At 37.5% G+C, this 15,744-nt stretch overlaps 1 long non-coding RNA gene across 1 annotated transcript in view; it reads right to left on the bottom strand.

Annotated features, from left to right (window-relative positions):
* LOC122166214 overlaps positions 1 to 15,744 on the bottom strand; it is a 47,674-nt gene that overhangs the window by 23,165 nt on the left and 8,765 nt on the right. The window contains exon 3 of the long non-coding RNA XR_006170728.1: positions 12,956 to 13,138. This is a non-coding gene — a long non-coding RNA (uncharacterized LOC122166214). The remainder of the gene's footprint in view (positions 1 to 12,955; positions 13,139 to 15,744) is intronic.

The raw sequence follows: 15,744 nt of genomic DNA, 5'->3' as shown, positions 1-15,744 counted from the left end.
AGCTTCTTTTACTACTAATGGAAATTCTTCCTTTTTTCAAGAAGAAATGTAGATCTAGTTGAAATCAGAGATCAGAGTAACAGCATAGCACTTGTTCCACTTCAGTGCATGCAAACAGCAAATCTATCAGTAACAGAGGCAGCTGTAGACAATGGAACACAGGTGTGAAGCACTTAACTCCTCACAGATAAAATACACAAGCTGAAAGCACAAGGGTAAGCTATTGGTTTTCAACCAAGCAGGAAGTTAATTGAATGTCTAAAGTTGAGAAGAAGCCAGATATGTGGCAATACTTGTAAGAAATGAGATTTGTAGCACAGCATATAAGGAAGAGAAAGTATGCTAAGTAAAGGACAAGAAACAGGAGTTGCGTGTAAATTGGTTCATCTAACAAAAATTTGTCCAGATAATGGCTACCTTAATATCACCCATTTTTGTCCCAGAAGCAGTTCTAGGAAGCACTAGGAAGTCATAGGGAAACTAGTGCTGGTTTTTTAATTTTTATTGATTTTTTTTTTTTTTTTTTTGTACGCAGCCAACTAAAGTTACTTTAAATTACCTTTGAGAAATACTAGAACATACAGTACCCTTGTATTGTTTGTATCCGTAACCAAGAAGACTCAGTCAGGACCTCAATATCCTTGAATCTGTTGGCGAGATCTGCGGGTGATTTATGAGTTTAACAGCAGGATTTAGAGAATTCAGAAGGCCGGGCAGAGAGCTACCTATTATATACCACTATGGTGTGCAAGACCTCAGCAATGCTCTGGGAAGAAAATATTTTATCTTTCCTGTTCTGAAATCTTTGAGAGTTATGTCTACTACAGAGAAGGAACCCCTAGAAATATTTTCCTGCCTCAGCCTTGAAATTTTCCTACTTTACTTACCAGTTGACCAGTTACAATGGTCCCATGATGCTGTCAGTGATTTTCCTCCTTCTGCTCCTCAGTCACAGATTTTCTCAGCACAGCCCACCATCCTTGTCTGCTGCTTATCTTGTTAGGGCTGAATTTTCCCTTTCACTTCCAACTGAGGAATTGCATCCCTCCTTAACTTTGCTGCACCTCACAAATTCAGCATGCTGTGCTGGTAGCTGCCATCTTCGACAGATCACTGAAACCCTGTCATTTTCTGGCACTGGCTTTGCTTGAGGAGGAGAACGGACTGGGTGACCTCTAGCATCTCTTTCAATCTTACTTTTCTGTGATTTCTTACTTTTTCATGGTGGCTTTCTCAGAAGGGCTGAACATCTGGTTGGGCCAAAAAGATAATTATTTTCAATAAGAGCATGATTCTGGTCTCATTATGTAACTTCAAAAGTGTTGCATAATGCTAAATACATTATTCAGGCCATAGGGAGCTTTGTCAAGTTAAAAAAACAAACAGGCAAAAAAACCCAACAATACTGCAACTGTTCTGTCTGAATGGCATGATGGAATTATTAATGACACTGACAGCTTTTCATCTCTATTTTTTTTTTTTTTTTTACTATTTAAAGAAAAAAAAAGGAAAAGCATAGTTATGGGCTCCTTCTTTCTATTGTTGATATTTCACTATCTTCAGTGTACTTAGAAAAATCCCTAATGTTTCTACATATTTGCACAGATAGGAAGTTTGACCTTTCATGCAGATTTTGCCTTTATTGATACCATCTGACACAAGTGAAGTCTGCTCCTTTTCAAAGTAATTGGATTAATGCAAACATTTTCACAGCCTTCCTCAAACTAGTATAAATGGTCTGACATTAAATGAGGTTAAGAAGTCCCCTATAAACTACCACTGCTGTTATTAAATTTAATTAAGATAGAAAAGCAGGCAGTTTAAAAGGGAAAGTGTTGCACAAAAATGGCAGCACAGAAAAATGAGTCTGATGTTGCAATTAAAGGTAATTGGAATCAAGGGTTTCTAAACGACAGTGTAATTAACGGGCTAATGAATACTATATTAGGATTGTTATTAACAGTGAAATTTGCAAACATTCATAGAAAACTAGTTAGAGATAACACACAAGCAGAGATATTATAAGGTAAAAATCCACAACCAAATTATACAGCACTTTAGCTTCTGCTGATACAGTGCTCCTACCACTAGCACTAGCAGAAATAAAACCTTTTGCCCTTTCACCCCTTTCTTCTACCAAATTAAGTGATAATTACCAAAGATTTGCTATAAAATGCGTGCTTCGAGAAATTCTGTCATTCTAAAATTCTGCATAGATTTCACAAAAGTAGCTGGTATTAGATGTAGCATGCCGTTCTCACTGAGTGTGGTTTCTTTCATTCTGTTGCCAAAAAATGAACAACTATTGTTTGAGCATGAAAGCTACCTTTGTGAGTTTGGGCTCAGGCATGTAACTACAAGTCCCTGTTGTCTTGAGTCCAATTGTTAATAGCTGATATTTCAGTAAGAAACAAATGCTGTGCAGAGCAGCACTTTGATACTAGAGGCTCTTCCACAATGCAAAGGTAATCGGTTAGCAAGAAAGTTAATTAAACAGATTTGTGACCAATCTTTTCTTCTGCTTAGTTTCTGAAACATTTTCATTTGTGTTGTACAACCTGCTCTTAACAAGATATGTTTATCTTCTGCTAAAGTCATCTACTTGCAACACTAAGTAGATTTGACTTTCAAAAAAGGTAGAGAAAAGATTGGGAAACCTCAAAGGACTTATCATATTCAAATAAGCTAATGTTGATTGCCCTGAAACTGTAAATGGACAAACATATACGCCCAAAAGGAATATAGAGAATGCCACGTAACAACCAAAACATCTGGTTTTTGTTTGTAGGGACAACATATGTCTAAATTTCAGGGTTTCATGAAAAATTTGAGAGGAAAAAATGTGAAATACTGATCAGAATTCAGAAAATAAATATTTTAATAGTTGAGAAAATATGATACAAAACTAAATGTGTGATTACAAAAAAGGAAGAAAAAAGTAATAAGCACTTCCCAGGAGCCACACTAGACTAGATTTTTTTCAGATGATCTTATAAAGAATTCCAGTTTATGAGTATTTTTAAAGTTCAGAAAGGCTCAGCTTTCATCAAGAAAAAGAATTTTGAGTTTTCAGATCTGAAGATTTAAATTATAAAATTATAAGCTATAACGTAAATCAGTATCATAAGCTACAGTCAATCTGCTGAATAGACAGATGAGAATTTATACAATTCCCTTTGTCTGTTCAAATAAACATCTGTAGGTAAACATACACTCCAGCCTTCACTGGCTCTGCCAAACAAACTGGAGCATATTAATCAAAGTATCACAATATGTCTTCAAACCAACTCAAATATGCATTGTGGGAAACAAGAAAAACAACAGCAGCTGGAGGAGACAGCAAGAGAAACAAGCTAAGGCAATGGCAATCTGGAGGGAAAGGTGGTTCAAACAAACCCAAGGTGCATCTTGTATCTGTCGACTCAAAAATTTTTATTTCTTCATATTCAAGTCCTTTCTTCATAGAATCACTGTGACATAGAGAAAATTTTAGAGCTACTATTCCTTTGCTGGTATCAAAGACATTCACTTATTTTAACTAAAAATCCCCTTATTAAAAATGTTTGCTTTGCTTTCTTTGGTAAAGCCGGAGCTTTAAGCTTTGTCCGTGCTCGGTTATGTGGACAGAATGAAACAGTTAAAATATCAACAAACTGGTCAAACTGAACTCTGAAAGAGACTGCACACTGCAAGATAAAAATTACTTCAGCAGTTCCCAGGATGACGTCATATCAAAAAGTGAAAAGCTGTGTTTGACACACACATTTTTAAGCTTCTAATCCCCTGGAAGGAAAAAGTACATCTTTATTCTTAGATTGCTACTGAAGTGAAATGAATGAAAGTAGTTTAATTCACAAATGGAAGACAACACATCACAGGCCTTCTAAACTTTTCACTTATGCACATTGCTTCAATTTCTTTGCCTTAGTTTCCTTAATCTCTCTACTCTTACGTGGGTTACTACCAATGTTTTTATTACAAGTTCAGACTCATGTAAAACACTATTTGATTGTTGATAGAAATGCAACATGATAAAATAAAAAACAAAACCCACATTATACCACTATTAGAATGACCTAAAGGAATCTTCCTAAAACTGGGAGCAAAAGCAGAACTTGTAATTCAGGCAAGTATGCTTTGCAGTTGAGCCTTGATGCTCCTCAAGCCAGTGGGAAAAAGCGCTGCTTGTTTCAACAAACTAAAAATCAAATATTTCTCATCTTTACCTCAGAGTAAAGGATCATCTTAGTCATGGTATTGACAGCAACAAAAAGCTTTTTTTAAAATAGTCAATCCTTTTGCTGTTCTACTGCAGGTTGCTTTATTTGTCTGAAAGAGGTTGCCTTCTGTACAGCTCAGAAAATAGACACACACACTGTTTTAAGCTACAGCAGTAGCGAAGATTCAGTCCAGCCAGCTTTCTGTCAGACAAGGCATGTTTCAGCAAATTTAGGGTTACGTGGGGTTAGCATGTTTTAGTAACTTTAGGGCCACATGGATTTATAAGCATTAAGTCATATATTCACAGGCACCAACTAGTCCTGCTCTTCAAACCACAGTATGTTCTATTACTGCGCGCAGTGTTAGCCTTGGCAATGAAGACAGTAACATCAAGAAATCTAACACTCCCAAATGATGAACAGATGACTGCTACCTTTTGCAATTACTGTTTCCACCTCTCTTGTGTGTGCAAAGTCCCACGCCTTTAGGCACAGTGGCTGGACAAAGGAGTGAAGGAAAAGGGACAATACCTGTGATCCTCAGCCTGGGATTTTTCCCTAGAGCCAGTCGCCAGCAGAAAACTTAACATTTACATTTTTTTCAAACTCTTGGCTGGCTCAACAAAATGATTTGTAACTTGACAAACCACAGTTCACACAACTCTTTTCCATGTTGATGAAACACCTTACTTCCATCAGTTACACTAATGAAAACTCATCTCACAGTTGTTTAGATTATAAAGGTTTGAAAAAATAAAAGCTTAATTTCTGTAGAACAAATCTTCATTGACTGAAGGCAAAAATAATCCACCGTGCACAGATAGAAACTAAGCAAAAAGTTGCATTTTTTATCTATACATATTTTTGGTCTAGTATACATTAAGGCCCTTCATTTACATGTGCAAGGGAACTGAATTCTAGGATGTTTCTAGTCAAGAAGATGAAGATTATAAAGGTCAGTTAATGTAAAGAGAGTTCCCCATACTACTTACTGTGAATAGCATACAGCAAATAATTATTAATTTCTGGCTTTTATATAGCACTGAAACAATATAATACTTGAATTTGCAGTACTATTTCCAAATATGTAAAAGAAAGCAATCTTAACAAAGCCAAGATTTGTTCACAAATAGCAAAAGATCTGAATTTACAATGTAGGACTTCTGTACCATGTGTAAACTATCTTTTTGCATGACTAAATTCTTCCATGCAGAAAAAAATTGCATCCCTCGACGTTCTTTGGTTGTTGCTGAATTTTTATGGAGACCAAACAGTGGATGTGAACACAGTTGGAGATTGGTTGGTGAGTTTTAACAGTGGCAACAGCAGCCTAAAAGACAAGCCATGCTCTTAAAGGCCAAGCAGATTTTCATGAGCTTGGCATGCATGCTCATGTTCACTGCTGGTGAAAAGACATTGTTAATGGCAGTGACTATGTTGAAAACTTGTGTTTTGTAGCTGAGAATTTGCTCTAACAAATACTATTATTGTGCTCCTTGTATCTGTTGGAGTTTTGACATAAGTAAATAGAAGACATTACTTCTGGAATGACAAGTATCTGTTCACTGTATTTGTCCATCACACGTTACGATACTTTGACCTGAAACTTGTCTAAAAACTTACAAACGTTACTGGACTATCCTGAAACACGAAACTGTTGAGCTGCCCTCAGCATTTACTTTTTTTTTTTTTAATTTTGAAATAAATAATCAGTTTTTGTTTCCTTTCAGTATGTCCTTTCGTCCTCTCTTCCGTTTTGAAATATTGCTTGTAAATTTTACCAGAATGTCTATTATTTCATACTGTCCCACTGTGAACAGTAAAAACCAATTTAAGTTTAAAAACCAATTTAATTTAAAAACCAATTAAGTTGGTTGTAGTTTTTACAACACAAATCTTTTTAAAGCCTTAAAGATATCATCTGCATATCTACTAACTCAACCTGCTAATCTGCCACATAGAATCATCAATTTTTTCAAGTCAGTGCTTTCTTCTGTCCTTGTAATTCCTAGATATGAAGATCTTCCATAAATCCTCCTCAAGAAATCCATGTTAATGGTTTCACCCACAGGATCATTATTTCCAGTACTGACATTCACACTTTAAAATAAGTTTATGTTTCTACATGACAGTAATGCAAAAGTGAACTTGTCAAAATGAAAACTCATCTTAGGAAACTAACCCTTTCCTATAAATATCTATCCCATACATGCCATTTGGCAAGCTACTTTCTATTTGTTACAACCATGAAAGAAAAGAAAGACATGGAGCTCTTGGAATGAGTCCAGAGGAGGGCTTTCAAGATGGTCAGAGGGCTGGAGCACCTCTCCTATGAAGAAAGGTTGAGGGAACTGGGCTTGTTCAGCTTGCAATAGGGAAGGCTCCAGGTAGATCTCATTGTGGCCTTCTGATATTTGAAGGGATCATATAAACAGGAAGGGGAATGGCTGTTCACAACAGTGGATAGTAATAGGACAAGGGAGAATGGTATTAAACTGGGTCAGGGAAGGTTTAGATTAGACATTAGGAGGAAGTTTTTCACACAGAGGGTGGTGTCACAGTGGAACAGGTTGCCCAAGGAGGTTGTGGATGCCCCATCCCTGGAGTCATTCAAGGCCAGGCTGGATGTGGCTCTGGGCAGCCTGGTCTGGTGGTTGGCGACCCTGCACGCAGCAGGGGGGCTGAAACTAAATGATCTTTGAGGTCCTTTTCAACCCAGGCCATTCTATGAACTATTATAACAACAGAGAAGAAAGCTGTCTCATATTTTGCTTTGTGTGGAAATGTAGTTACTCTGGAAGTACGAATTTTAAAATCATCTGTACTGGAAGACAGCGTTCTGGGTTGAAATTAGATGATCTTTGAGGTCCTTTTCAACCCAGGCTATTCTATGATTCTATGATGGTCACATATAGCAGAACTGCAGGACATTATGCATTTTATTCTAGTTGATGTTTCCTTGGCTGACATGTGGATCATTGAAGTCAGAGAAGAAAACTTTAAAAATTTAAGAAGAATGCTCTCATTAGCAGTAAAAATGCAGAGAACTGGTAGTGAACAAGTAAGAAATACGAACCATGCATGACCTCTACTTCAGACCTGACGTGGATCACTGCGACAGCTTGCAGCTTTTTGCTGCGTAAGACATCTCTGAAGGACATAAGGGTAGCACTGGTAAGAGTCCCAGCAGCCTTCCTTTGCTCTCATTCTCTCCCCACATGCTTCTGGCCATGTACAGTAGGCAGACTGAATTTTGGGCTTTGGGTTTTACTGAATACAAGATTTAATTTTCCTTCCATTTGAGAAGATCTGACTGAGTGCTACGGTCCAAGCTGGCAGAAAAACAGGTACAGAGTGCCTATCTTCAAAATACGGGCAGAAAGAGTGAGAGCACTACAGTCCAGACAGATAATCTTCCATTTTTGAAAAATTACCAGAAGAAACAATCAGAGAAAATGGCAATGCAATGAGTGAGAAGCCAACACATTTTGATATGGACAAATTATGCGCAATTATCCTTCCTTATGTGACAGTTTAACAAGTCTAAATGGTAGAGGAGGAGCTGCAACTGTCATGTTGTCCTGACTTCAGTAAGATTTTTGACATACTGTTGTATAAAATTAATATAAGCATGTAAGGAATTTCCAGCATGAATGGGCATAGTTGGAAAGCTGGAGTCAGGAGTGTTTCTCACAGAAGAATTAATGTAATATAAAGACAGGAAAACAGATGAGTCACCCAAAATTATTCATGCACCTTCTCTCATGATGCAGTGATGCGACGAAAGCTGTGCTGACAAAATCTGAGACAGTACTAAATGAAAGGAATGAACCGTTTTTGGAAGGGAGGAGCAGACTGCAAAATAACCTTGAAAAACTGAAAAAGTAGCCTCAAATACAACGTGAAAAGGGTAAGTGGAAAAGATACATAGTCAGGTGCCCAAATAATGCATGGGGATAACCAGCTGTGGCCCACCTTCTGGAGAGGGCAGCCAGTTGCAATCAACTATGTGGTGACAGAAGCATGCAAATGAGAAAAATGGGACCAGAAGTAGTCTTCACACAAGACTGGAAGAAAAGCTCAGCCAGAGGTTAGAGGAGAGTCAACAAATCACTAATAGCACCAGCAGATTCTGAACAGCCCTTAAATATAGAAAAAGCATAAAAATACTCAACCTTTCAGCTAGCTCAGAGTCAGTGGGTAAGAATGGATATTTCAAACACATTTCCTCTCTGTCTACTCATTCTTGTAGGAAGAAACATTACCTCTGTGTCTGAGTTGGAGCAAAAGGTGCTCCAACATTCTTCTGCTTCTCTACAATTTCTGCTCGCTTCTAAGACCTAATTCTCTATTACATGTTTTCTCTTTCTTCTCTTTTCCTGTGTTTGCCACAGAATCCTACCTCTGTTGTTCAGCTCTCTTGCATGTTCTGCTACATCTCTGAAGTTCTCAACACACAAGAGGTTTTGTAGAGGTCTTCATTAAAGATCTATATGGTGTGGCTCAGGCACCCACGAACATGCCGTGACAATACTGTCAAAAAACCATACCACAAAACCTTTACATTTCAATTTTTCACCAGTTTTAACAAAGAGAAAGATGATAACTCTGTAATTTTTTTATACATACAACGGAAGAACACACTACACACATCTCAAAGATCAGTGATGCATTTTCAAGAAGGCTATTAAGAAGATGTGTAATCACAGATAAAAGGAAATCATTTAAATGTGAAGAAATAGTCTCCTTGTTCTTAAAAAATGTGGGAAGAACAACAAGTAAATGATTATGTTCTTGGTAAAAGTTCTGATCCTAACACTTTTAGACAAAGGCAATCTGATATACGGTGTTACCTCATGAATCACTTGGCATAGAAAGCCTTCTTTTCTTGACCAAACTTCATGGTGACTGAAGTTGCCTTCTTATGGTAGCAAGTGCTCTTCAAAAGGGTCAACATGATCATGAAATCTAAATTTTACACTGGTAGAGAAAAAGTATAGGTGGAGGCTAGAGCTGGGCTACCTATTTCACAAGAGCATGTCTTTGGCAATAATCAGAAATTACGTACGTGTAAAACTCAGTAACTGCAGAATCTCCACTCATATGAGTCTATGGAAGGGTTTGCAAGAAAGTATAACATCAGCAGGAATCCACTTCAATCCCTCCCCTTAAGCCTCACAATACAACTTATAAACAGGGAACCAGTTACAGTGGGAGATGCATAAATGTAGATGCTCCTTTGGTAAGCTACCTAAGTGTTCGATTTTCTTTTTTTTTTTTTTTTTCTCTTTTTTTTTTTTTTTTTTTTTTTTTTTTTTTTTTAACCAAGGAAAGAGTTACTTCACATGGAATTCTTTGGTAAAACAAGAAAGTGAGAAGATGTCAGCAATCAAACTACTCAAAAATGACAATAAATGTCACAATTCTGCATCTAATTCTGCTCATAGATTTTATCAGCCTTTTCCATATGACATCAAGTCCAGTTTTCTTTCTACATATGTCCACACTGACTACTCTTACCTGCCCTGAAAGTTTACTACTTAGTATCTTCAATACATAGTACTTGCAGACTAGCACAAGCATTTGTTCATCAAGTGCATTTGTGTACAGTAGCCGCATATCAGTGCTTGTGTTTTCAATTGCAAAACCTTCTATAGTCTCATTAATTCCCTTCTACTGTGATAAAGCCTTGACTTTTTTCAGAGAAAAACTTTACTATACTGATAAAGATGTGCTCATTCAGTACATATATATGAATTCTATTTAAATTTTAGATATTTCTGGATGCTACTGTTTGGTTTTATTTAACAAAGTGTGAAGACACACCAATGCCAGAAAACTTAACGATTCTCATCTCATAATACCTTTTTTACAGGTTCTATTTTTCCCTACATTTTCATCTCTGCAGAAAACACCATAATCTGTTGAGGCACTTCCATCTTTTATTTCAGTGCATAGAAAATGTGATTCAAACATACTGACTAGCTGTAGACTTATAGTCAGTTTCCTCAGTTCAAAAACTATACCTATTGCAGCTGCAATCTAAAGGGCAACTGCTGCTCTACACTCTGTGCTAAGACACTGACCAGAAAACAGCCTTTGGTCTTCCTGTGTTTTGAGGGATCTCTACAGACTGTGACTCCCTCTCCATCTTAACGAGACCTTGAATTCTTTTAATCAGAACTGGGGAACATACTGATATTTTCACACAGTTAAGTCACTTTGTATGGAACGTATCTCAGTTACCTTTCTGTTTCCCTCTGCATGACCAATGGCTGGCCATGGGTCTCAGCCAGGTCAGTAGCCCTATCCCAGAAACGTTGCCATAAATATCATCTTTTGCTGTTTTCAAGATGTTTGAAGTACACATGGATTAATCAGGAAAACGGAGATTGGAAAATCCCTGCACATTTATTTTTATCTTCTATTTTATGATGTCCTATAATGTAATTCAGTAACTTTGGCTAAACAGTAGAGTGAGAAGGAGAGTTAAAAATGGGGAATTTCTATTCTTATGCATACTGAATATTTCTTTATCCCTTGCAGTGTCAACAAAAACAATGGCATGCCATTCAGATGAAGCTGTTTCTTTTGAATAACAGATGCTATGGGAAGATGTAAGAAATAACATACAGGAAAAAATGGCTGATGTGAGGACAATTAGTTATAAAAAAGTCCCAACAAAACAACAAGGATTAAGATTAATACATCCAAGCAAATTGTTTAGCCAAACTGCTATGAGGAAAAGAATTCCCCCACATCATCCACACACCATCTGAGTGTTTCAGCTTCTTTCTCATGTAACATTTAATTCTTCAATTCATTGTTTTGGAATTTCTGATGAGAAACATTTATAAAAGGCTTGTCTAGTAAAAAATCTCAGTCTTTGACTGACACCTGTCTTGAGTCTTGTGCTTTGAACGTAAGAATGACATACATTCAAGGGGACACTGAGATAGGGATTCTGCCTGGAGGCATATCCAGTGTAGTCAAAAATATTTAAATCCAAAAAAGGCTTGTACAAGCTCTGCTAATGGGCTCATTTAGGAAGTGCCTCATTCAGGACATTTCCCAAGGCGCTGCATGGAATTCCAGCTACTTAGATCAGAAGGTACGCTATCATCTAAAGTCAGGTGGCACAACATGTCGCTTAAAAAATGCATTTAAGTACAGATTTTTTCCTGTGCTACATTGCTGGGAGATTAAATAAGGAGTAGGTTCCCTGGTAGTTTTGTGGGTTTGGGTTTGGCATGCAGATCTCTACGTCAGTGACCAGCAGGACTTGGGAAGTTACCATCCCCTAAACTCAGCTCAAGATGAGGCTGCACCTTGGCTACTGCTTTCAGGTTTGGACCCCTCACTACAAAGAAGACACTGAAGCTCTGAAATGTGTCCAGAAAAGGGCAACCGAGTTGTGAAAGCTCTGGAGCACAAATCTTATGGGGAGCAGCTGAGGAAGTTGGGATTGTTCAGTCTGGAGAAGAGAAGGCTCAGGGGAAACCATATCACTCTCTACAGCTGCCTGAAAAGAGGTTGTGATAAGGTGGGAGTTCGCCTCTATTTTCTCAGATGTGGGAAGGCACTGGCACAGGCTGCTCAGTGGAGTGGTGGAGGTCACTGTTCCTGGAAGTGTTCAAGTAACGTGTAGATGTGCCTCATAAGGATGTGGTTTAGTGGGCATGGTGGTGATGGGTTGATTGTTAGACTTGATTATCTTAGTGGCTTTTCCAACCTTAATGATTCTATGATTGATTCTATGACCACAGAGGCAGAGTGGGCTGGAAGATTTTTGTGGTCTATTCAAAACTGATAAAGGAGAAATAACGCAAGTGTAACTACAGAGAACTGTTACAGCGATGTGCCTTTTGGGATGCTAGCCAAACCACATTTATACACATTATTCTGTATGATTTTTTGAATTTATAATTAAATTTATGGAATAACTTAATCCTGGAAAACTTTTAGGCTAAAATAGAATAGTGCTTGTTTGCAGGGCATTAAACATAACACTTAAAATCAAAAATTCCTCACATAAATCCAAGAAGGAACTGAAGATTACTCTGCATTTTTCTATGATAGCTTTTTTCATAGATTTTTACAGATTCAGAAACATATTTCTACTAATTTAAAGCCTTAATTACCTTTCCCTTTGTTTTGGTTTTGGAAAACTTAGCAATTGATATGATTTTGCTCAGAAACACTATCTCTTTAAATAGGAATATCTTGCAGTTAGTGGCAATAGCTCATAAATTATATCTTGCCAGAAATACCATGCACACTTCTGAAAGACAGAATATTAATGTCTCTCCACACGTGTCTAGAAATTAAATAGCATTTGTGAGATGAAAGAAGTTTTTAATAAGTAGTATGAAGAGCCTATAATTTAGGACATATTATAATATAACACGAAAAGAGACATCTAAAGTGCTTTACTAACCATGAAGCAGAAATACTGATGTTTTGAAGAAGGCAAACATATACAGTCATTTGTTCAGTATATTACGTGTTCTGTTACTAGCAATTACTCTGCCACATAGTTATTTCAGACTTGCATATTGGTTTACGTGCTGGTACGGAACTGATGCAGGATAGATTATAATTTACAGAAATGCACTCTCATCACACACACATTAGAATGAATGAATCATAGAATGGTTTGGGTTGGAAGGGACTCCTCTGTCCTCTCTTTTTCAGGGATAAGGCACTTTGTTACTGTCATTAGAAACAAAACTCACCTTAGCTCAAATGCCCCAACTTTTAGTATAGTGCGATGATGAGCGCCAGTGAGCTGACTAGGATATGTCTCCCCAGAAGCTGAATGTTTTTTCCTCCTGAGTTACATCCTCTGGCTGCCACACTGGAACTGGGAGGAGATAAAGTTGTCCATGTTTATCAGTTATATATATCCACTCTTCCACCTAGGGGAAGAAAACAATAGTACTTTCAATCTCCTATGCAGTAATTCATAAGACTGATAACGGAGAGTGCAGTAGTTCAGCTCTGCAGAATAAAATCAAGCACACCAGGAGGAGACACCATTCAAACTGCAGATACTTTCCTCTGCACCAACATGTACATTTGGTTATAAAGACTCTAAAAATTTTGGAATTCAGTTGATGAAAATCATTGTGATTATCGAAGTATAACATCTTATCAGCTCATATTTCTGGTCAGAAGGGTTCAACTTCCAGACTGGCTTTTGAAAAAAGTCTGTATGAGACAGTGTATAAGAAAAGAATGGCGCAGTCACATCTTTAAGCATTTGGAAATATAGCAATGAAAGCTGGGAATGAGATGAGTCAGCTGGGAACTTTCCAGGTTCCAGGAAGGAAGTTCTTCCACAAAAGCTGCCATTTTTTTTCAAGACACACAGACCTCATTGCTGGGAAGAGTCTTCCTTTCTTCCTAAATCTTATTTGCTCCTGTAGCCATACTTTGGACTCCATTTTTTCTCCTCTAGTTACATAACTAGCACCAATTTCAAACAAATTCATTTCATGAAATTACAGGCAAACACTCACGAGTAGAACTAAACAAAACCTGCACTTTTTTTCACCTCTGGTGAAGCCACACCAAAAGTTTGGGTGATACTGCTTCAAATCAGGAAGGTCATGTTTGAATTTTCAGTTATTCCATTTTACTTTCAACATGATACTCATACATCTGTTTTGACTTCACACTTTACCTGATGTAAGTTATTCACATTCTTTGTCACTGTGTTTATAACAGTAAATTACAATTTAATAGCTCTTTGGTAAGAGTAATGACCAATATTTTGTCAAATTGCATACGTCCACTGTGAAGGAAACTTGCATAATAAATGAATAATAGTAAATGAAACTTGCATAAATTAGAAGTGGATATTTTGCTCCTGAGAGAGTATAAGAATTATATATGTTAAAAATGAACACCTTGATACAGATATTAGCAGTTAGACGGCTATAAAACATCCCTTGTGTATTTAGGAAGCACATTTTTGTGCTATCTCCAGCCTGTGAAGCCCCAAATTTTTCAGACTGTCTTTGTAGGAAACGTGCGCTTTGGATCATTTCTGTGGCCCTTTTCTGGACACACTCCAACAGGTCCACATCTCTCTTGTACTGAGGAATCCACACCTGATGAATTAATAGGTAAGTTCCTTTGGTTTAAATATTCATCTAGGCTGCTGCTTTTCCTGCAATGCTGTCTTCTTTTTGTTTGCATTATTGCACTTTGCCACAGCAAGAATTCCAGTTGTGTTTTTACTTTTATTTTCTCTTTCTAATGTCGCATAGTTTTCCAACAGCTGCCAGTGGAGGCAAAGTTCACTTCCCAAGCCTGCACATCAATTTATAAAATTATATTAACCCTCCCTAGTGAGACAGTCTACAAGGACCACGGTACAGTGATCACACCCACACACTATCATGTCAGTGTCCCTAGAAACACATATTCGTGAGTTCTGCTTTTGTGGCTTGGGTAACATTATTCTAAGTTGTTGTTGCTTTTTCAGGGCTAATGACTCTGGCTCAGTTCCTGTACAAGAGTTAATTAGTGTGGCTGCATTTTTTTTTGTGCCTTCCTTGAAGAAAGAATGCTGGGCCCAAGTGTTGGACCACAGGTATAATATGCACTTGCACTGAGAAGTGACAAGCTGCTTCACGTAATGATTTTGCCATGCAGCCATCTAGAACCATGAGAAACAATTGTAGTCCCAGCTTCTTTATTTTATGATGGCTGCTAAAGATATAGAAATCTCATTTAAAGCCTTTAATATATTTTCTGAATTTGGCTGCAATAAAATATTCTAACACAAGAAATTAATTGGTATTTTTATGAATAAATGGCTTTATAAACAGCGCTCCTGGAAGAAAACAAACAAACAAACAAAAAAAAAAACAAAAAAAAACCCCCACACTATTTCACTGAGAAACAGAAAGGAAACACCTAACCCTAGAAGCTCATAGGAAAATTGCTAGGTCCATTGCTAAAACCTTCTCATTTAACAGCAGAGTATTATTATCACCTCACAGTGTGGCATACACAGAATAATAACCAGAACCCAGAGCGATGCGGAAGAGGACTGCATGGATAGAAAGTACTACTTTCACTCTTGCCTATGGAGTATGTGACCTCTACGTATTTAAGTGATGATGCCTGGAAACCTTAGAGAACTCCCATGGCTACCAGGTCTTATCAGGACCATAATACAAGTTTAACTCACTGTAAAAAAGGCTTTTCAACATGAGGTGATTATGCAGGACTGCAGGATTACAGCTACTGTGCCCTTGGTTATGATAGGTGCTAAACCCACACTCACCCTAATGACAAAAATCCACAATTTTCTAGCTCAGTGCAATTCATAGAATACTTTTCCAGCAACTTTAGAAGGCTATTGTTCTGATGTCACTTGTGCCAAATATACCTCCCTGCCCTGTGATCCCACGGCATGCTAGATGCTGTTCCCTTTCAGTTCTTTTCTGTCAGCCCTCTTCCACGGCCATGCTCTTCTTTATTGGTGTTGCCTCAAAAACCAATTTCTCTT

Source organism: Centrocercus urophasianus, unplaced genomic scaffold (assembly GCF_019232065.1).
Source record: "Centrocercus urophasianus isolate 14NV4802_14NV808 unplaced genomic scaffold, USGS_Curo_1.0 seq_32, whole genome shotgun sequence".
Classification (NCBI taxonomy): domain Eukaryota; kingdom Metazoa; phylum Chordata; class Aves; order Galliformes; family Phasianidae; genus Centrocercus; species Centrocercus urophasianus.
The sequence above is the reverse complement of the archived record's forward strand: the minus strand, read 5'-3'. Positions and strand labels throughout refer to the sequence as shown.